Source organism: Panthera pardus, unplaced genomic scaffold (assembly GCF_024362965.1).
Source record: "Panthera pardus isolate Hobbes unplaced genomic scaffold, ASM2436296v1 HiC_scaffold_16, whole genome shotgun sequence".
Classification (NCBI taxonomy): Eukaryota; Metazoa; Chordata; class Mammalia; order Carnivora; family Felidae; genus Panthera; species Panthera pardus.
Window position 1 is genome coordinate 121,304,460 of NW_026526721.1, and position 22,484 is coordinate 121,326,943.

General features: G+C 44.6%; 1 protein-coding gene across 2 annotated transcripts in view; it reads right to left on the reverse strand.

Moving 5' to 3' along the window:
- Positions 1–22,484, reverse strand: part of PXYLP1 (2-phosphoxylose phosphatase 1) — a 72,396-nt gene that overhangs the window by 48,060 nt on the left and 1,852 nt on the right. For both annotated transcript variants that reach the window (XM_019438074.2, XM_019438081.2), the window contains exon 2: positions 4,865–4,987. The gene's annotated coding sequence lies outside the window, so the exon portion shown is untranslated. The remainder of the gene's footprint in view (positions 1–4,864; positions 4,988–22,484) is intronic.

Sequence of the window (22,484 nt, forward strand, 5' to 3'; positions counted from 1 at the left end):
CCCCCTCCACCATTTCTGAACTACATGTTCCTGCCACTCTCTCCTTTGAGGTTTTTTTCCAGCTCTAAAAGGATAAACTTGTCAAGGTGCCTGATCATTTCTCGGGACCAGAACAGATTGAAATAACTAATTCATCAAGCCAGGATTTTCAATCTTATGTACTCCCCAGTGATCTCTTTCTGACATTGTAGGAGAAGCCTGTGTTCCATCCAACTTCACTGCTTTGCTTCTCCTCAAGTTGCAGAAGTAGCGACATCTGAAATTGGCATATTCTTACGTTAGAATGTCAAGAGCAACTATAAGTACCTCAACAAAAAAAGGGAGACCATGCAGTTGGCATGATTTACTCATCACAAAGCCACGTTAAAAATACAGCTAGCTGATTCTTTTTTATTTTGCAAGCAAACTGTGTCAATTAAAAGTTTGTTAAAATGTCAAGGAAATTAAACAGAACATTAAATAGGCAAGGCTGAAAAACTAGAAATACAAGCCTACAATGAAGGTTTGCGTGGTGAAGGCCAAATTTCACAGGCAGAAAATAAAAAGAGCTTACAAGGGCCTGAGAATCACAGCTGTGCAACGTGAATCAGGCACACCTGGAAATGGAGGTTGCCAAGGCCACTTCTGCTTTCTGAAAGCTGTGTTGTCTGTGTTAACAATACTACACAGAAACAGGATTTTGTTCTGGACAGGCTCGTGAGTGAGAGCACTGATGCATGCCACAGATCAAGGGGTTTTGCCCAAGGAGGGCTTTTTTTCAGGCTAGAAGCACGCTTACTGACAGAGCTTTGACTAAACCCTGGGCTCACTGCCGGCTCATTCCGTGACTTGATCATGATGAGGCATGGAGTGCCAGGTCCCTTGTAGACAATCACTGCCATTGCCAAGGGCAGGAACTCCATGCCCTTGAAATATGTTTTAGAAAACTGCTGACAGTCCAGAGGGGGTTTGGCAGCATCAGTATCAGTACAGAATGAGCCCTCCTGCTCAAGGAGGGGGTCAAGTGTGGGCAGCCACCTGCTGGCAATGCTGTGTGGGGGGGGGAGGGGGGCTGATGTGAGTGACCTCTAGGAGCCCTTCATGTACCTGAGACCCAAGGATTCTCTGGTCCATATCTCAAAATAAGCTCTCAACCTTTTTTAGGGAGCTCCTTTGCACTTACAAACTCTACAATAACAGAGCTAAGAACACTGTCACACAGAATCACAGGCATTTAGCTCGGGAAGAAAGCTGAATTGCTATCTGGTCCAAGCTCCCTTCCAATGGAGTAGAGACTAACGCTGTTATAAGCTCCAAAACTTTGATTTGGCTTAGGTTAAAGGTGTAATTAAACATAAACCTCAAAGTCAATGGTACTCATCATACACAATAGTGAAAAGCTGAGAGCTTTTCCTCTAAGATCAGGAACAAGAAAAGGACACCCACTCTCACACTTTTATTCAACATAGTACTGGAAGCCCTTCACAGAGCAATTAGGTAAGAAGATGAAATAAAAGACATCCAAATTAGGATGCAAGAAATAATACGGTGTCTATTTGCAGGATATATTTATATATATATATATATATATATATATATATATATATATATATATACAAACAACCTAAAGAGTCCACCAAAAAGCTGTCAAAGCTAAGAAGTGAATTCAGTAAAGTTGCAGGACACAAAATCAATATACAAAAATTAGTTGCATTTCTATACACTAACAACAAATTCTCAGAGAGAGAAATTAAGAAAACAACCCTGTTTATAATTGCATCAAAAAGAATAAAATACCTAGGAATAAATTTAACTAGCAAGATGAAAGACCTGTATACTGCAAACTAAGACACTGATGGAAAAATCTAAAGAAGACACAAATAAACGGAAAGATGTTCTGTGATGATCAGCTGAATGAATACTGTTCAAATAGCCATACTATTCAAAGCAATGTACAGAGTCAAAGTTCAATAACATTTTTCACAAAAATAGGAAATACAACCCTAAAATTTGTATGTAACCACAAAAAACAAACAAAACAACCAAATAAAGCACTCTTGAGAAAGAAGAACAAAGCTGGAAGGATCACACTTCCTGACATTAAACTATATCAAAAACTACAGTAATCAAAACAGTATGGTATTAGCATAAAAACAGACACAGAGACCAATGGAACAGAATAGAAATACCAGAAATAAACCCATGCATATATAGTCCATTAACTTATGACAAAGGAACCAAGAATATACAATGGAGAAAGGGCAGTGTCTCCAATAAATGGTGTTGGAAAAACTGGACAGCCACATGGAATAGAAGGAAATGGAACCCCCTATCTTATACTATCCACAAAAATCAAGTCAAAATGGATTAAATACTTAAATGTAAGACCTGAAACCATAAAACTCCTAGAAGAAAACACAGGGGTAAGCTCCTTGATACCAGTCTTGGCAATAACTTTTTGGATTTGACACTAAAAGCAAAGACAACAAAAGCAAAAATAACCAAGTGGGACTACATCAAACTAAGAAGCTTCTGCAGAGCAGAAGAAATAGTCAACAAAATGAAAAGGCAACCTATGGAATGGGAGAAAATATTTGCTAATCATGTATCAGATAAAGGATCAATATCCAAAATATATAAAGAACTCATACAACTTGATAGCAAAAAAATAATTAAACCAATGTGCAGAGGAATTGAATGAACATTTCTCCAAGGAAGATGTACAAATGGCCAACAGGTACATGAAAAGATGCTCCACATTACTAATCTACAGAGAAATACAAAATACAATTCAAAACCACAATGAGATATCACTTTGCACCTGTTGGAATGGCTATTACCAAAACAATGGCTATTTTACAAGAGATACTAAGTGCTGGCAAGGATGTGGAGAAAAGGGAACTATTGTGCACCATTGGTGGGAATGTAAATTGGCACAGCCACTGGAGAAAAATGTATAGCGGTCTCTCCAAAAATTAAAAATAGAACTACCATATGATCTAACAATCCCACTTCTGGGTATATATCTGAAGGAACCAAATCAGCATCTTGAAGAGATATCTGTACCCCACGTTCATAGCAGCATTTTTTACAATAGCTAAGACGTGGCAACAACTTAAGTGTCCATTGACAGATAAAGAAAATGTGCAAAAGATTAATGGCGTATTATTCAGTCATCAAAAAAAGAAGGAAATCCTATCATATGCAACAACATGGCTGGACCTTAAAAGCATTATGTTTTCACTTATATGTGGAATCTAAAAAAAACCAAACTCATAGAAACAGAACAGTTTGGTGGTTATCAGAGGCAGGGGATGGGGTAGGGGAAATGGGTGAAGGTGAACAAAAGGTCCAAACTCCTGATTACAAGATATATAAGTCCTGGGGATGTAATGGATAGCATGGTGACTATAATTAACAATATTCTATCGTATACCTGAAAGTTGCTGAAAGAGTAAATCTTTTTTCTTGTTTTTTTTTTTTTTTCATTTTTATTTATTTGAGAGAGAGCGCAAGTTTGCACAAGTGAGGAAGAGGCACAGAGGGAGAGGGAGAGAGAATCTTAAACAGACTCCATGCTCAGTGGGGAGCCCCATGCGGGGTTCAATCCCACGACCCTGAGATCATGACCTGAGCCGAAATCAAGAGTCAGACGCTCAAATGGCTAAGCCACCTAGGTACCCCAGAAAGAGTAAACCTTTAAAGTTCTCATCACAAGAAAAAAACTTATAAATAGTTGAGGAGATGGATGTTAACCAAACTTATGGTGATCATTTCACATACATATATACATATATCAAATCATTATGTTGTACACCTTAATACGATGTTATATGTCAATCATATCTCAACACAACTGGAAAGGAAAGAAGATAGGATAGGACTTGATACTGAATAAACAGAAATGTGCAGTATTAAAGAAAAAAATAAAGTAATCCAAAGAAAAGAGGAAAAAACACTTAGGAACAACATATTATAGAAGGCGGGGATTCCGCTAGCCTGGGTCCCCAAATTTCTGGGTGGAGCAGAGGTCCCACCACTTTCATGAACCCCCATCCTTAATACCGCCATCTTGGAGCCAAACTGGACTGTTTTTATAAAGGAAAAATAATGTATTGTGTTAAGCCACTGAACTTCGGGAATTCGTTACAGTAGCTTAACACTAATACTTATCTGTATATATAGGCTTTTGAATAAGATTAAACCAATATACATAAAACACCATAATGATGTGGGAAACAAAGGCAGAAGGAAATGGCAGATAAAATTAAATTTCCTTATAACCTGCAGCCCACTGACAAATACTTGAGGCTGGCAGAGTAAGACATTTCTCCAGGAACTCCCTACTGTCTTCATGTTAATACTTTGCTAGGGGGAAAAACAACCTTCGCTTGACAATAGCTAGGCCTCCAGTACCATGAATCTTCTTTACCATATCAAGGTCCCTTTGGAAACTTCCTTTAACTTTACCACCTCAGTCTCTCTTCACAGTCCTGGGGCAGCTCTTCCTGCCCACAGGTCCCATCCCCATGCTTTAATAAAATCACCTTTTTGAGCCAAAGACATCTTAATACTTCTTTCTTGGCCATATGCTCCGGACCCTACCGCCACTCCAAAACCCTATCAATAATAGCTCAATAATGGTTAATTCCTTTCCATTTTTGGTCTGCTACCATCTGAAAATATACCAATAAAATCTTTTTTTTTTTTCTCTCAAAGCAAGAGTTTTCTAGGAATTTTTAAATGTGCAGGTTGGAAAAAGAAAAAAAAAATAAATGTGCAGGTTGGGGTTAGCCCCATAAACTTATCATCAAGCAACATTTTCGGGAGAGACCTGGTCATTTACATCTTAAAACCACTCTGTCATCTGGAATATGGTACTTACCTTGAAACCTAACTTGAAGCTGAGACAAGTAGAGGTCTTGCAACAAAGATGTCATTCGGAGGATGGTAGGTCCTTTCAAGTTTTCCAGAGCAGGCCATACTTACCTGTAAATCACTAGGGGTTCTATAAAATAAACAAACAAACAAAAAAACAAACAAATAAATAGATGACTTCTGTTTACGTATCAGTTTCCACAAACGTAAGCTAAATGAACCAATACTTATTCTGTATTATCATCATTAAAATAAGTTTCTACATTGAGTTTCTGAGTATGTCTACTAAAGAGAGCAAAGACCTATCCTGTAACATTTAGAGATTTGTTTTAATAGTCATCTTCCAAGGTTTGCTGTTTTATTACTTGGGCACTATTGATTGTTAACTGTTGCACTATTTGTTGGGTGTTACAGGACATCATAATGGTAGTTATGTTTGCTGTAAACTCTGTTCAGCTGACAGTGTTGTGAACTCTGTTGGCTACGGAAGATTGGCTCTGCCCACCTACCTTATGATAACTGACCACAGACTGCCATATCATTGGTGTTATTATAACTCGTTTAATCAGGATGGAGATCTATGCTTCCTTTTCTGAAACTAGGAACATACTGAAAGTCCTTTGTAATAAATAATTCTAACATTAACTTAAAGACATAATGCAAAATCTTGTCTTCCCAGAGGTCTGTCTTCTTTTCACTGAGGTATAATTTACATATAGCATTATATTAGTTTCAGATGCACAACATAATGATTTAATATTTGTATGTTTTGCAAAATGATCACCACAATAAGCCTAGTTAACATTCCTCACCATAGTTAATATTCATCACCATACATAGTTCAATTTTGTTCTTATACGAGAACTTTTAAGATCTACTCTTAGCAACTTTCAAATACACAATATAGTATTACTAACTATAGTCACCATGCTGTACATTACGTCTCCATGACTTAATTATTTTATAACTGGTATTTTGTACCTCTGGAGCTCCTTCACCCATTTTGTCCAGCCCCACCCCCACCTGGCAACCATTAATCTATTGTCTATATCTATGACCTCATTTTTTTTTAAGATTCCGCGTGTAAGTGAGATCATAGGACTGTCTTCTATAATCCTCCTGGAAGGTGGTCAACAAAACTCTGGCCATTTAGCAGTTTCCCATAATGCTCTTAGGATGCTGATCAAACCCTGCCCAAGGCCTACAAGGCTCACTGTCAGTCCGGGCTCACTGGTACGACTACCAGTCATCCTGGCCATCTCTGAGCCCCACAAAACAGCCTTGCTCCTTGGGGATTTGGTGCCTGTGTCCATGCATGTCCTCTGATGACCCAATTAGGAGGTGGGTCAGCTGGGTAGATGCCTGGGGTTCGAGTCCACAAAAGGCACCAACCACCCCCCACCCCATCCCCCACCAAGAAAGGAGATGAAGAAAACTCTCCTTTCTGGAGCTATTTGGGGCAGGGGAAGAAGGTGGGACCCCCAAGGGGCATGCTGGAGCCAGGATGCAGGCCATAAGACTGCCTTCTCTGGAGGACGCTGGTGAGCTGAGGCAGGTGGGTAGGTTTAAAGCCAAGGATAAGAAGCTAGGAGGAGCAGAAGGTGAGGGTGTGGTGGTTCTGGAGCACATCTACAAGTTTTCTGTCACATCTCCCATCAAGAGGGAGTTCTAGCTCCCCTGATCAGGCTTCAGGACTACCTTAGTGAATAGAATGGGACAGAAATGATGCTGTGTGACCTCTAAGACCAGGTCAGGAAAGTCCATGAGATTCTATCTGGCTTGCTCTCTCTTGGACCATTTGCTTTAGAGGCCTGAAGCGACCATGTGAGAGCCCACCCGGAGACAGGGACACCCAGGCAGCCACTGAGGCTTCCCAGCCCAGGCATCAGACATGTGAGTCAGGGAATATCTGGATGATTCTAGACCACCCACTGCCTGCATAACTGTGAGAGACCCGCGTGAGAAACACAAGCTGGCCCTGTCCACCTCCAGACCATGAGGATAACAGTGAAATGATGGCTGTTTTAAGTCACCAAATTTGGGGATGATTTCTTACGCAGCAGTAGTGATGAGGCCAGAGACTTTGTCTTGCTCCCTACTCTTCTGTCCTCAGTACCAAAAACAGTACCTGGCCCAGGTAATCAATCAATGTCTGCTGGATGGCTGAATGGACAGATGAATGTGCAGAGGAGAGGCTCACTACAGTCACCGGCAATCCATCCTTTCTGCCTTTCCCCAGCCAGCAGGCTGCTATCTCTCCTCTGCCTTTCCACCTTTCCCACATAGCTAACTCACCATCAGCCTTCGGACCCCAGCTCAAAGATCATTTTCTCAGGGAAGCTGCCCTTGAACTCCCCTGTCTAGATCAGGGTCCTGTCTGACACTCTCAAGTCATTCTGTATCTCTCCTTCAGGACACTCTCCGGGACTATTAGTACATAATCAAACAACTACACTGAAAAGCTGACTGGCTGTCTCCTGGGACTCACTACAAACCACCCTACGGCAGCGATAGGGTCTGTTCACAAGCGTGCCTCTGGTGGACAAAGCCTAGCACAGACCTGGCTGACTGTGTGTCAGAACATTTCTGGAGACTGGTAACATATACAGCTCAGCTGTTTTGACTCACAATACTTCTGACACCAAACGTTGTTGTTGTTTTTTTTTTTTTTCCCCACACCAACCAATTCTCCAACTCTGTGGACACCAGCTGGGTGTCCTACAATTTAATTCTGACACCGACTATCCCAAATTAGTGTTGGACTCCACAGGTTGAAGGACTCAGTTCCAAAGACTGCCCCCACTTCAGATGCCAGTTACAAGCACAGGGTCCCCAAATTACCCACTTTTGTCTAATCTAGTTACAAAGTCAGAGGTGGGGCCTCCCACAACCCTTCCCCCTTTCAGGTTCAATAATTTGCTACAACAGCTCACAAAACTGGAGAACATTTTACTTGCTGTCACCATAGATTTATTATATAAAGGATACAACTCAGGAACAGCCAAATGGAAGGAATGCACAGGGCAAGGTGTGGGGCCAGGGCGCAGGGCTTCCATGCTCTCTCCAGGCATGCTGCCCTCCTAGCACGCGGATGTGCTGCCAACCCGGAAGCTCTCTAAATCCCCGCTGTTTAGAGGTTTTTATAGAGGTCTCCTTTCATCTATGACGGACTAAATCATAGGCCATTGGTGGGGCTTAAAGTCCAAACCTCTAATGGTGCTTTGGCCTTTCAGGCAACCAGCTCCCATCCAGAAGCTTATCTAACCCCCTCTCCTGACCCCCAGACCAGCAGTCATTAGCACCTAAAAGATACTCTTAGCACTCTGGAGATTCCGTGTTCCAGGAGCTGTGTGCCCTGAACTGGGGGGCAAAGACCATATATTTATTTTTTATGATACCATCCTGCTATTAGACGGTGCTCATTTTTATTGTTCTCAATAATACTGAGCTAGAATTGGCCTCTAACTAGTAGCCTACCCTCCATCAGGCTGTCCAAAGCCACTCACACCATGGTCATTCACACCACACAGACCCCCGGGAACTGGTCTGAGTGTCTTCTTCAGGTTTACACACAGCTGTCGGGGGAAGAGCCAGAATCTGAAGCCAACTCTTCAGACTTGACAGTTCAACACTATGTCCCTCACACCACCCTGCCTCCCGGATGTTTCCGCCGATGTGAGATGCTCTGGGAGCATCATAATCTCCTTATCCAAAACAACAACAACAAAAACAACAACAAACAAAGCTGTGCACTTTTAATGGAGCACACGAAACAGGTGAAGCTTCTTAATATTTAACAGATAGTATTCAATGTCCCTATAAAACAAGAGCTCATGGTGATATTTACTTTAGGCACCTCCCTGCCAAATGCCTAAGGGATGAGCCCCTGAGCAAACATCTAATTCAGATTTTAATTTGCTTCATTTCCTGGGCAGATCCCACAGTCCCCCACAGAAGGTGCTCCTTCTGCTTTCCCTTCTTTTCTATTACTTGTCATTCCCCAGGCTGCTGGAGATTAAGGACTTAAATAAACTAAGATAAAGAACATTCCAGGTCATCTGCACCGTTCAGTGAAATAGCACCCCTGAACAAGTGAGCTTTTGAAGACCATGCAATGACCCAGAAAATGTGAACATTTTAATGTGACTTAATGTAAAAAACTAAAAAAGGATACAGAGCCATGCCCTGCACGACCCAATTTTTTTTTTTTAAATGTGTGTATGTATATGCTTGGAAAAGCTGGATGGAAAGAAATACAAATTTAAAAATGACATCGTATGTCTCACCCTTCAGATTGGCAAAAAAATAAAAAGATCATCCGTCTCTAGTGGATGTTAGTCCCAACGGGTGGGGGGGGGTGGGGGGTGGGGATACATTCTTTCACACACTGTCGGTAAGAGGGTTAAGTGGAACAGTATTTGTGAAGAAGAACTGTGGTCTCATTAAAACAGTAAACACACATACCTTTTGCCCCAGGAATTTGGATTCTGGATATCTAATCCCCAAAAATGTTTATTCATGTATATAAAGCAGCAGTAAGAATAAATATAAAAATTTGAAAACTGAAATGTACCCCAGAGGGAAATGGTTGGAAAATTACAGTTTGTTCATATAATGGAACAGGATTTAGCCTTTAAAAAGAAAGAGGGGGGCACCTGACAGGCTCAGTTGGTAGAGCATGTGACTCTTGATCTTGGGGTTGTGAATTTGAGCACCACGTTGGGTATAGAGATTACTTAAAAATAAAATCTTTTAAAAAAAGAAGGGAAGGGACGGGAAAGGAGAAAGAGATGGGCTTAGGTGTGGATGTGGACAAACCTCCAGATTCTGCCAAGTGAAAAATGAATGAGAGAGAGTGTGCAAGTGGCAGTGATGTGGAAATGGTGGGGTTCGGAGTGAATGGTTAAGAAAGAATTCTTGAATCCTCTTCGGTGCAAACAGGAGGTTTTAGTAAAGCATGGGGATAGGGCCTATGGGTTGGAAGAGCTGTACTGGGATTAAGAGAGGGTTAGGGATAGCATAAGTCTCTAAGGAATTTTGGAAGCAAGGTTTCCAGGACCTTAAGAGGCTAGCTGTTAGGAAAAGGTCCTTTACTACTGTCTAGTAAAACCCTAGTCATGAGACCCTTTAGATGCATATCTGTGGGCCATGTGCTTGGAGGATGACTGCTAACATGTATCTTGGGGAGCAGAGATAAAGGAAGTTTCCAAGGAAATTTTTATATGTTAACGTAGACTTACAGGATCCTGGAGGTGAGGCCACTGTTAAGCTAAGGTTGCCTTTTGCCCTTAGCAAAGTGTCGTCATCGAGGGGGTTGAGCTCCTACAGGAAGGTCACTCTGCCCGTGTCAAGGACTTGTCAATGGGCTCTAAACTGTAAAGAAATTTAATTTTTTTCTTTTGCCTTTGTTCTCTATTTCAGCAGCATAATAGATACAGTGCTTATCTATTGTATAGGTGTCTCTGAAGGTAAAACAAACATTTGCACAACTCAACATATACCAGGAAATTTTAAGAAAACATGTAAACTTACAGAATAAGGTGTGGAAGGAGATAGTCCCCAAGTTAATAGTGGTTATCTCTACTGTGGACTTTTCAATATTTACTGACATATTTAATGCTTTGTTTTTACAGTGTGTTATGGTACAAATAACAAACGGTTAGTAATGACAGAAAATGTTATGTTAAGTCAAAGGAGCAAGCTATAATACAGCATATACAGTTTGAGCTCAATTACGTTATAAAGAAGATACATTACAAAACTGGACTGAGTCATCTGAAACAGGGCTGAAGAGTGAGACTTTTTACTGTTATACTCTTTAGTGCTATTTTTTTAAATCAATAAAAGTGACAATTCTTAAAGAAACCCTGGAAAGAGAAAATAGACCCTTAGTGTTAGGAGTGGTTATGGCTGGGACTACAGTAATTTTACTCTGCTTTGAAACCAACTGCAAGGGTGAAAGACTGGTTTACAACTCTTGAAGCAGGTGGTAGCATCCTGGAAGACTTCTTTTCTCATTTATAGTCTTGCATTTTCCAAATTTTCTTAAACATTTATGACTTTTAAAATCAGAAAAAAAAGAAAGCTGTAGAATTTATTTAAATTAACAATTTTTTAAATGTTTATTTATTTCTCAGAGGGAGGGAGAGAGAGAAAGAGAGAGACAGAGAGTGAGAGTGGGGGAAGGGTAGAGAGGGAGGGAGAAACAGAATCCGAAACAGGCTCCAGGCTCTGAGCTGTCAGCACACAGGCCAATGCGGGGCTTGAACTTGCGAGATGTGAGATTATGACCTGAACCGAAGCCAGACGCCCAACCAACTGAGCCACCCAGGCGCCCCTATTTAAATTATTTTTTAAACAATGTTAAACAAGAAGTCACAAGGCAGGTACCTAAGCTATTGAGAGACCAGTGGTTTTGAAAGAGTACCTGCTTTCAAAACTAATGCAACATGAAACCTGATGTGTAAGAAAGATAAAATCATAGTTTACTGGGAGGGGTCTGGCGCCCCACTCAGCAGAAGCCCCATCATACCCAAAGAAACCAGGGCTCCAGGAACTCCATTAGGAAATGCACTATATAAATAGACTGAGGCTACAGGGTTAGGGAAGGGGACATGTGCTAAATGGTCAGATGGGGCTTTAAGGAAGAGACAGAAACTGCGAAAGCTACAAGGGCAGGTAGGATGTTAGTGGGCATGCCTGATGTGAGCAGGCATTTCAAGGAGGATAAATAATGTATACAGTGGTACACATGCAGAGGCAGAATCCACCCCTCCCTACACTGTTGACTGATGACAGGTTTTATGCAGTCACTCATCAGTGAACAGGGTGGAGAATGAGTGGGGCCAGACTAGGCTGCTGTAGGAGGAGGGAGCCACAGAAGGTTCCTGAACACACGCCTGACAGGACGAAGGCGGCAACATAGAAACATCACTCAGAAGCTGACAGATACACTCCTGTATATACATCTCACCCTTGAGTTTACAGCAAGGCACTGGCAGCCAAGAATGCAGACAACCTTGCCGGCTTTGACATTTGGGGGCTTGCGGCTCGTCACCATACAAATGCTAGCTTCTGCCAAGCTTGTGCTGCATTTGGGCAGAGTATCAGCCAGACAGGCTGCAGGCCTTCCTCCAGGGCTACCCTGGAAGGAGCCCACATTCCAAGGGCAATGGGGCTGGGACCCCAAGTCACAGCTCATGGTGCCTCCCTGGGACTGAGAGCCGGGCCTTTTACTCCACCGCTTACCAGCTGCAGTACCTCAGGCAAGTTACTTAACCTCTCTGAGCTGGTTTCCTCACCTGTAAATGGTGATTCGATTATTCACTCAACAAATATTTACTGAGCCCCTGCAATACGCCAAGCACAGTTATAGAAGCTGGGGATCAGCAGTGACCAAAGTAGTCCAAAATCCCTTCCCTCACAGAGCTTATATTCTAGCGGAATATAAAATCACCCACTTTCTGGGGTTGTGGAAGGGACTGCACTTAGGGTACTAAGGATTCCGTACCTAAGTCTAGCGTATGTACGGGTTTCCCCCGCACATCACCAAGCAGTTCTCTGACCCTAGCTGGGTGTCCTACAACTCAACTCAATTCTGACCCTACCTGCCTGGAGATAGCGTCAGAGTCCACAGGTTAAGGGCTCAGCTTCCCCCCAGCCCTCACCACTTCAGAGGCCGATGGCAAAGCCAGGTTGTCCCTTGTGTTTCTGACTGGAGGTCTGTCTCCCTCTTTGGTTCAATTAATTTGCTAGAGTGGCTCACAGAACCCAGAGACACATTTTACTTACTAGATCACCGGTTTACTATAAAAGGACAGAATTCAGGAATAGTCAGATGGAAGAGGTGCACAGGGAAAAATATGCACGTGGGAAAGGTCACTTAGTTTTCATGCTCTCTCCCAGGGTGCTAGTCTCCCGCACCCCCAAGTGCTCTCCCTGGAAATTCTTCAAACCCGTCCTTTTGTGTTTTTATGGAGGCTTCATTACATAGGCATGACTGATTAAATCGTTGGCCATTGACAACTGATTTGACCTCCGACCCCTCTCCCCTCCCTGGAGGTCTGGGGATGGGACTGAAAGTTCCAACCTTCTAATCACAGGCTGGTTCTCCCAGCAACCGGTCCCCATCCTTAGTTACCTGGGGGCTTTCAAAAACCATCACTTCATTAACATAACAAAAGACACCTTCCTGGGTCCCAGCACAGTTTAGGGGGTCTGCGCCAGAAACAGGGATGAACGAACATGTATTTCTTATTATAAATCACATCACAGGTAGTAATGATCCTCCTTTTCTCATTTTATTACTATATATTCCCTACAGCCTTTAGCACCAAGAAGGCACCCAGTAGACACCATGGGGCTGGTGGAGTTTCCTTCTATGGACTGAGATTTCCCTACCTGGAAACACAATGCCATACATTCAGCCCTGGGCTCAGACTAGCACAAAAGTTCCTCTCTGCACCCCACTCCCTAGCACCGTCAATTCCACCATAACGAACAGGGATGGGTAGAGAGAAAGAAGGAAAGCACCCTGGGGCCATTCGTCACAATGAAGGCAGCTGACAGCCCCCATTTCCTCGGGGAATTGAGCAGACCTGCCTGCTGGTGACAACAGTTCCCTTCTCAGGGGGTGCTCACGTAGTCCTTGCCTGGAGGGACACCCTCGTGGACCATGGAGCAGTACCCAATGGGCCCGTAGAGGTGACCCGGCCTCTCCCAACAGGCCAGCCCATGGCAAGGGCAAACCTCAGATTTCAATGTGTTCACAGGGTGGGTAACAGACACAGCTAGGTCATATTCTGAGCCAAGCAGCCAGAAGTATTGGTAGGAGTTGAAAGGAGAGGGAAAAAAATCGTAAACCAACTTGAGGACCTCATCCTTGGGGCTCCGAGAAAGCGCTCCGTCAAAAATCCAGCTGGCGTATATACTTTGATATGTGATGACAGTTTCAACTTTCCTCACCGACTACACGCTGGTGTTCTTGTGCCAGGCTCTATTTCCATGGCCTGAGTAATGCCCGGGCACAGGACCAGAAATGAATCGGAAACAGAGGGACGGGGCAGGAGAGGCAAACAGCACAGTCAGTGGGCCCACATCCTGCTCAGCCTGCAACAGCAAACCCTTCAGGGCAGTGGCTGGGACAGCAGCCAAGCCCACCTCGGATTCCCGCCCACCCTCCCCTACAGCCTCATTCCCTCTTCCAGCCCAGACCCTGAGCTCCCTTGGGGCTGCGACCTTATCTGCCTCGTTCACAGCTCTCTGTTAAACGAATAAATGACCACAGTGCTGGACCCGAACTCTGGCGCACTGGACTTACCGTTCTCCCCCAACCGCCACATGCCCCTTCTCGTAATTCAGTGTCTGTGCCCACTCACTTGGCCCAAGTGCCTTCTTGACCTGGTTAACTCCTACTCATCCTTAAATGCAGCGCAAAAGGCAGCCCCTCCTAGAAGCTTTCCCTGACCCCAATGCTAGGTGAGGCCCCCCAGTATTGGGCGACCACAGCCCTCCCATCATATGCGTCAACACACAGGCTCAGGTCAGCTTCCCCGCCTACTGTTTGCAGGGCTGGGCGAACACAGAGCTGAGGAAGCAGCAGGTGGCTCAGTAGGTGTGTGTGGGAAGAAAGGAAGGGAGGGAGTAAAGAAGGGCACCAAGAAAGATACTGTGGATGGAGAAACACGTGTCACAGAAACCTACCACAAACGGAACAGGAACAAAACACTTTAACTCAGTAGATAAGTGGGTCATTTATTAATGTTTACAGAGAAAAACTAGCAGGAAGTGGCTGGGAAAAGATTTCTCAAATCATTTGAGTGGGAAGCAGGGGTCACTCTGTGCTGCATCCCTTGCTCCCTTCCGGATGTGGGTGGGCTAGGCTGGGGGCTGAAGAGGAAGAGAAACTTTGGAAGGCTAGGTGAGTGGAGGCACTTGAAAGGCTCACTGGCAAGAAGGTCTCAAAGGCTCAGAACTCCTCTGGCCTAGGGGTGCTGAATCCCATTTCCCATGGGGTAATCTTCAACTGCCGAGGGGGATCAATTATGACTCATTCCCTTAAAGCTGTTAAGAACAGGCCTGGGGTCAAGAAACAGGGATAATGAGGACCTTCTATTGTTCTGGTCCAGTTCCGAAAGGTAGGAACAGAAGCAGGGATTTAAGACAGATGATCTGGAAATGAAGACTATTTTGGGAGGTAGCCTTCTTAGCACACTATTTCCTTCTAGGACAGACACCCCTAGTTGTCCCTCAACATTCATGCCTTCTTCCTTGCTAAGAGACTTCTGATTTGGGCGGGGGTGGGAGGGACAGTGTGGTAGAGACTGCCAGCTAATCATAAAACCCAACTCCTCTTCTTTCTAGGCACTGGACCACATTCCCCAGCCTCTCTTCCAGGAGGTGTGGCCATGTGTCTGAGCCCCTGCCAATGGAATATCACTGGAATTAATTCACCACCTCCAAGCTTGGCCCATAAAATTCTCCCACACACCATCCTCCAGGCTCCCTCCTCTTCTGATTGATGTAAACAAGCATGGCAGAATTAAGAGCCTGGGTCCCTTAATCACCTGTTGGAAGAGAACTCCCCACTAATTAGGAACAGCCATTTTGGATTTTCTGTCAGCAAAAAGTAAATGTCTACCATATTTGAGTCTTTAAGCATATTTGGGTTATTTGTTTAGCAGTGAGCCCACCCAACGATTCTTGGCAACAGTGTGCCCTGCTAAATAGTCACATGGCCCTTTAAACTGGGACTGGTCATGTGACACGTGAAACGTCAGGGGAAGTCTGCTCAGTGTCTTGGGGAAAACGTCTGCTTTCCTGATCAAAGGTACCAGTGTGGCTGGCGCCTCCTTCCTGCCGTAGTCATCTCTCCATCATGAAGGACAGGCCAAGAAAATAACAGAAATGTCAGTCCAGACAGACATCAGCTGTTGAAACTAATGCTAGCAACCACCTACATTTGGACATCTTGTTACATGAAAGAAAGAAACCATTATATGCTTAAACCACTAAAGTAGGACTTTCTGTTACTTGCAGCTAAAAGCAAACCTGACTGATTTGCAACCAGCCAATCATTCATTCACCCAACCTTTCCTGAGGCATATTCCATGAGAGTCCTTGTGCTCAGGGCTGAAGAGTCAGAGAGACGTGCTGGATGTGAGCCCCGGCCTCCGGGAGCTCCCCGTCAAGCTGAGGAGGCAGGCCCGTGCAAAGACAATGTGCACGCAGTGGGAAAAGATGCTAGGACGGCACGCAGTGTCCCAGGGGAGTGTGAGCATTGAGTTGTGGGCAGGCACTGGGGCAAAGCGTCCCCAACTCCCTTTCTGGCATTCAGCACACAGAAAAAACACTCCTTGAGCTAAAAAGCCAGTAAAAAAGAACCTGTTCTGCTCAGCCAAGCCAACTGCAATTACTTACTGTACGTTGAGTTGTTAAACACCATCAATTAATGCAGCTGTTCCAAGATAATCAGCAGTCATTAGAGCAAGATGCACCAGTAAAAAATCATATGCTACTAACATGGAAATTAGATGAACCAAGAACGAGGCAGACATACCTGAATCTTCCTGCCTGACATTAGCATCTCCTGAAATACGCCTTTCTCAAAGACAAGAGTTATTTTTCACCTTGAAGACGGAGCCAACAACAAGAAAAAAAATCAACTGTCAGTGGGATGACCTTCAACCATAAATATCCAAGCTTTGATTTTCAGGTCTAGGTTTCCATTAGGAACTGTAATGGAGACAGACAAACTGGTGACAAAAGATGACCCCATCTGGGAAATCGTGAGGCAACCAAGACCAGAAAAGTTAGAGCACCTGGGGAACCACGTGGAAACTAAAGAAAGGTTCCCCTCTGCTTAACTCAGTTCTGCCTGCATACAAATAAATGGCTTTTAAAAGTGAAAGACATTTTTTGTCATTTCTTTATTTTCCAAGCATGGGGCAAGTATTTAAAAAAAAAAAAAAAAAAAAAAAAAGACAAAATCTCCCTGACTTCAAATTCCAGTAGTTCAAAAACAAATAAAAGCAGGCTCCTCACTAAGAGAGGTATTAGGTTTTCAGTCTGACAGGCGACACATTAACACGAAGTGCTCTAGTGTGAAGCCAAGGCTGTAGCAATCACATTCACACAAGGCAGAAGCGCTCAAGTTCCTGAGGCAGCGATCACGGGCTCTCCGGTCCGCAGTCCATGGCTAGAGGCCTGCGCCAGGCCGTGATGGCAGGCGCTAGCTAGCTGGGCAGGCTTCCACGTGGGAGTTTCTTTGTAGGACACACAGAGCAAGTGAGGACTTCCATTCTCCAGAACCAGTTATTAAATCCAAGCCTATCAATACAGTCCCCCAGAGATCTTCACGTCCAGAAGGTTCTGACTATGGCAGATACAGGAAGCATGATGGTCTGGCCTTCTGCCCCAGTGCAAATCCCCCGGCCACCCTTAAGCAGCCGTGCTATTGCTCACTCAGAATTGGGTCTCTCACAGTACTGGGGGGGCTTTTAGGGCTGCGGAAACACCAGTCTGAACCAGTGGTCAGGGCAGTATGCTGTCCACCAGGACCAAGAGCAGTGCCGGCAAAGCAGGTGAGTAAATACTGAGTTTACAGTCTCTTATCACACTTCCCACTAACAACCTGAGGCCAAGAGTGATAGTTAAAACATTAACCACCAGCATGTGCTTGTGAATCGAGGGCATATCTTAAACAGCGGGCAAGGCAACATCACACCTGAGTGTACCCGATCAAGATAATAAGCTCCACCCCCTGCCATGGTCAACCCTTCATAGGCCTGCCCTAGGCCCTCATGATCATAATAGGTGGCGAAGAGGTAGGTGAGCATCTGGGAAATGTCTGCACTACCATTCAGGTCCTTCACTGTGAACTTAAGCATCAAGTCCTCTGTTCCACTGGGACAGGCTATGTGTGTCTTGTCCATTCTCCTATATCCATCAACTTGGTGAGGTTGGTTGGCACCAAAAACATATTTTTAAGGAATGAATGAATGGTAATAACAGCTACCATTTTTTTACTTTTAAAAAATGTATTTATTTTTAAATGTTTATTTCTCTTTTTTCGGAGGGGGTGGGGGGGAGAAGACAGATGATCCCAAGTGGGCTTTGCCCTAACACCACAGAGCCTAATGCGAGACCCAAACTCACAAACCAGAAGATCATGACCTGAGCCTAAGTTTAACGTTTAACCGACTGAGCCACCCAAGTGCCCCAACAGCTAACATTTTTAAAGCATATCATGTGCTAGGCACCGTTCCAAGTCCTCGTCATGTACGAACTCATTTTAGCCTCACAATAATAGCATCTCAATTTTTATCATCATCTCAATTTTACAAATGAAGAAACTGAGGCACAGAGTAGTTAAGTAACTTGTCCAAGTGTACAAGACTAGTAATGACAGATCCAGGATTCCAAGCCAGAATGGCTTCAGAGTCTATACTCTTCACTACTGTACTATGCTGAATACACAGGTCTTCAGGTACTCTAGTACTGGGAAGTCATCAGCAGAGAACCTCTTACATACACAAACCCTGAGAAATCCTTCCAGGAGGTTTCTGGTGGTGCTGATCACATGCTGGTTGTGTCTATTTGACCTGCAGAACATTTTAAAGAAAACCAATACCCACTTTTACCCCTAAGCAGGAGACTACCTGTAATTTTCTAAAATTTTTTTTTTCAACGTTTTTTATTTATTTTTGGGACAGAGAGACACAGAGCATGAACGGGGGAGGGGCAGAGAGAGAGGGAGACACAGAATCGGAAACAGGCTCCAGGCTCCGAGCCATCAGCCCAGAGCCTGACGCGGGGCTCGAACTCACGGACCGCGAGATCGTGACCTGGCTGAAGTCGGACGCTTAACCGACTGCGCCACCCAGGCGCCCCAATTTTCAAATAACTATGTAGTCACATTTGGTTATCAAGCAACTGTAGCAGGAATACCTAAGTTTACATAATATTTCTCTTCTCAAGAGTTCTACATTCTAGGAGAAGCCTTTTGAAACACCCTGTGGTCCCATTTCCTCATCTCTAAGATCCCAGACTTGCTGGAAGGACTTAAGATCACAGGCTCAGTTGCCTATTTATATGGTAAGGTACTGGGGCACCTGGGTGGCTCAGTCAGTTGAGCATCTGACTTCAGCTCAGGTCATGATCTCAAGGTTCAGGAGTTTGAGCCCCACGTCGGGCTCTGTCTGTGCTGATAGCTCAGAGGCTGGAGCCTGCTTCAGATTCTGTGCTCCACCCCCGCTTGTGTTCTGTCTCCCTTTCAAAAATGAATAAACATTAAAAAAAATTTTTATATGGTAAGGTACTGCATAAGCATAATAATGTATGATCATAATATTAAATACTTAATTAAATATTTCAACAAAATGACTGACTAAAGTTTCTATACTTATCTATACTCATTAAAATTCTATACTTGCTTATACTTCTATACAAATTCCTATTTATACCTCTGCACATTTTAGTAACAATGTTTAAAATTTAACAGTTTATTTCTGTAAGACTGTGTCCCTCCTTTATTATTTTTGAGTTTCCAGACATTTCTACCATAATAACGTTCTTCCACCTTAATCCAACTGCTTCTTTCATTTTAGAAGCATAAAGAGTTAACAAGGCAGTAACATGTTTTATTCTAACTTCAGATTCTCCCATATTAGATGACAAAATTAGCAAGCAAGAGCTTCATTTTATTTTATAGCTTATTTTATAGTTTAAAAGCTCAAAATGATATGGCTGTATCTCTGAAGGCCTAAAGTTCGGTACGGGATCCAAGAATGAGGTAGTTCTAGGAAAGTAAGCTATGGTTTTGTTAGTGGAAAAGACAGGTCTCCTAATAATTGAGTGGTAGGACAAATAGTATTCAAACTATTTGTAAATTTGGTGTAAATTATGACTTTAACCACAAACAAGCAGAGAGGAGGGGAAGGGGTTGTCAAAACCAGGTGCAATAATTTTCATCTTTGTTTGTTTTTTAAAGCTCTGGTTTCCATGCTATTGATTACAGCTCTCTCTGAGGAAGTCGGTTACACACAGAGGCCCAGAGTGGTAAGCACATGACAAAAGGATGCCCCATAATACAGAAACATCAATGTATAAGTTGGGGAGGCAAGTGGGCAAACATAAACAGAATTTTAAAGTTCTTAGTTGCTACTACTAGATGTTTGAGTCACCCCAATTCTCTTCTACCCCAGGGTGCCAGCACAGAGGCAGCTCCCCAAGGTTTGCAGTACAGAAGGATGAGACTGGGCAAGGAGAGGAGGAGGGAGGGACAAAGGAAGGGAGGGCAGGTGCATGGATGACCCAGCCCAGAGCACACACTGAAGGCTACCCCTGGCTGCAGGAACTACTCCTCAAGGCCCCTCCAAGTTTTTCAATGCCTTTTCAATCACTTATCTACATCCATGCTCCTGGGACTGCTCCTCTCTTCATTACTGATTGAACTGTAACCTTCCAAAAGCCCGGGGTTTCCCTAACCAAGGCCCAAGAACCTTCACAGCAGCCTTCTGGGGGTGGAGGCTAGCAGGCTGGAGTCTGTGGTCCAGTTAAATAATCCTGACCCTCCTGCCTTTGGAACTCAGAGCAGACTCCGCAATTCATTCCCGGTTCACAGGTGCCTCCTCGTGCGTGGCTGCCTTCCAGGATCTGCAGGTTGGGCGGGGAGGGGGGCTTCAGCAGGCCCTGTTCCATCTGCCAGGCTGCCCAACAGGTTCAAGAAGGGTGCCTGGGGTGGGGGGGGGGCGCGCCTGGGTGGCTCAGTCAGTTGAGGGGCCATCTTTGGCTCAGGTCATGATCTTGAGGTTCATGAGTTTGAGCCCCACACTGGGCTCAATGCAGTCAGTGCCAAAGCTGTCAGTGCAGACCTTGCTTGGGATCCTCTGTTCCCAGCCAACCCCCCCACCCTCTGCCCTTCCCTGCACGCGCACATGCTCTCTCAAAAATAAAATAAAAACATTTAAAACAAAGGTCCCTGGAAGGCTGCTTCTGTCAAAAGGCCCACCATCCTACCAGAAAGCAGCTGTTGCCTCTTCTTCACCCCTAAATGCAGCACACGGACTCTGCCAGCTGCTTCTCCTTTGCCACTCTCTTGGGCTCTCTCCCTCAGTATCGCAGGTGTGAGGTGACTCCCCAGGGCCAACCCCAGCTTAATGTCACTCAAGCCATTTCCAAAGGGGCCCAGCACAACCCTCATTCAAAAACTTAAAATAGCTCTGCACTCTCACTGTGCTAAGTCCAGCTCTCAGCTGTCCTTCAAGGTTTTCTGGAAAGGTGAACAGTGAGCCCAACAAATCATATTTCAGGCTACTGCAAGCTATTTTTCCTATCTCAGTGACTCTTCTCCTACTGGTAACCCCTATCCCAGAATGTGGGCATACATCCTTATCCACCAACCAAAAGCCCTGTCCCAAGGCAATGCCCTGTGGCTGAAGTCTACTCCTGCTGTTTTTCCAGGACCCTGGATATTCTCCCATCCTTCTCCTTACCCACCTTGAGACTAGGCACCACTGCCCTCTCTCTCCCTCCCTCCCTGTCTCACTCACAAACCGCAGGCATTAATTAAACCTCCTCTACAAAACAGATTTTTCATCTTCAGCGGCAGGAATTCTGGGTAGGAGCCAGGCTTGGAGACTGAGACAGTCTGGGGAAGAAAGATAAGCCCATGACAACCCTTAACCTGTGGGCAGTGCCGGTTCCCACATCCAAGTAACATTCTGAATGGCAGCCTTGCGGGATTCCTGAAAAAAGGTGGCACGGGGCATTCCCACCCCCTCCGCCTCTGGTCGTATTCCTCAGGGCCGGCCTTTGACAGAGGAAGAAGAGCTGGACTTTGCTGACCTGTTGGTGGGTAACAGCCACCTCCAACAAACAGAAACCCCATCCTAAACCACCAGCCCCAACAGAGCCACAAACCACATTGCCAGAAACTGCTCCCAGCTCTCCATGGGAAAGTTGGGGTGAACAGTACCCACTGGACTAAAGATGGTGCAATCTGAAGCGGCCGGCAGGGCTCTTCAAGCACTGCTTGGTCTCCCTGAGTGCTCCTTCCCATTATAGACATGGATGAGAGATGCGGCGGGGGGGAGCTTCAGTCACAACTCAGGGCCCTACAGGTTAAGCTGCGAGGGCCTCACCCCTCAGCAAACAGCCTTAGCTCCCCAGAGTGCCCATCACCCCCTCACCCCAATTCTAGGCTGAAGACAGCTGATTTCCTTCACAGAAATTCTGGAGTCCCCACTGAGGTTAGAGACCCAGCTATCAGAGCCTGACCCATAAACCGAGTGCTCTGCTCCCAAATAAACACAAAAAGGAGTCTGTCTCCAGTGACAGGATGCATTTTTTAAAAAATTGATGAATTTAAGGACAATATTTTGAAAACAGTGCAGCACAATGGGAAAACAAGAGTCATGGACTCAGACTAGATTCAAGAGGGGGATCCATTTTGTTTACTAGAGAAAACACTGAGTACCTATCACTTAGAGGGTGCCAGGCTGCGTGCTGACAGAGATGGTCCCCGCTGAAGGCATTCCTGGCTAGTGGGGCATCTGACAGTCAACAACTCACCACTGAACAGCATGATGAGGACTAAGAAGGTGCCCTCAGCAATTTGTGGGCACTTA